Genomic DNA, 907 nt, shown 5'->3' on the forward strand with positions numbered 1-907 from the left:
TTTTCTTCTATGGTCATCTAAGAGGAGTCAAACAGAGAACAGAGGGCTAGACAAACTCGGCATGTAAAAAAACAAAACAAAACAACAACAACACAACAACAACACAACAACAACAACAAGAAACACCAAGTTCTATAGATAATGCTTTTCAATGTATTCTAGGTATATGCAGTCTTTTACTGGCCATTTTTAAAAACAGTATCGACATGACAGGAGTGCTTAGTTTGTCTTTTCACCGTTTTTAATGAAAGTCTGATTAATTAAGTTAGCTGAATTAATTAAGCTAGTGAAATTAACGAAGACAGCTTTCAGTTTTGTGTCCAGAGGCTACAAACACAGTTTCTGCCAAATTATCTCCTCAGCAGTTACACTCTGGGCTGATAGAAAGACCCAAGATATACAATACCTTTGCCACTCAAGAACAGTGGAATTAAGCATTTTAATTAGGATCATAATTGTTTTTAATTAGTGCCATGCACGAAATGGAAGAGTTTGCCTTTCCTTGAATGCTGTTGAACAATGGCGTCTCTGAAGAAATGGGGCAATCCCTTTAATTTGATAGGATTTTTTTTGATTTTCTTTTCTTTCTTCTAATGTTTTCCTTCACTGTGTTAATTCTGAGAAGGACCTGATTGAATTGTCATTGTCTCTGATGGTTCACCAGTAAATCTACCCAAAAGGTAAATGCAAAAGAGCTTGCATTTGATGGTTGTATCCCCTGGAATACCGTTTGGAAAGCCTGTCTCCAGTCTTTTTACTGTTGCTAATTTTGCAATGAAGAGTAAACTAATAGCTAGATTACCAATTTCCCTTTCCTCCTTCTTTCCTCCTTCTTTCCTCCTTCTTTCCTCCTTCTTTCTTTCTTTCTTTCTTTCTTTCTTTCTTTCTTTCTTTCTTTCTTTCTTCT

The sequence above is a fragment of the Oxyura jamaicensis genome, chromosome 1 (genome assembly GCF_011077185.1).
Source record: "Oxyura jamaicensis isolate SHBP4307 breed ruddy duck chromosome 1, BPBGC_Ojam_1.0, whole genome shotgun sequence".
NCBI classification, from domain to species: Eukaryota; Metazoa; Chordata; class Aves; order Anseriformes; family Anatidae; genus Oxyura; species Oxyura jamaicensis.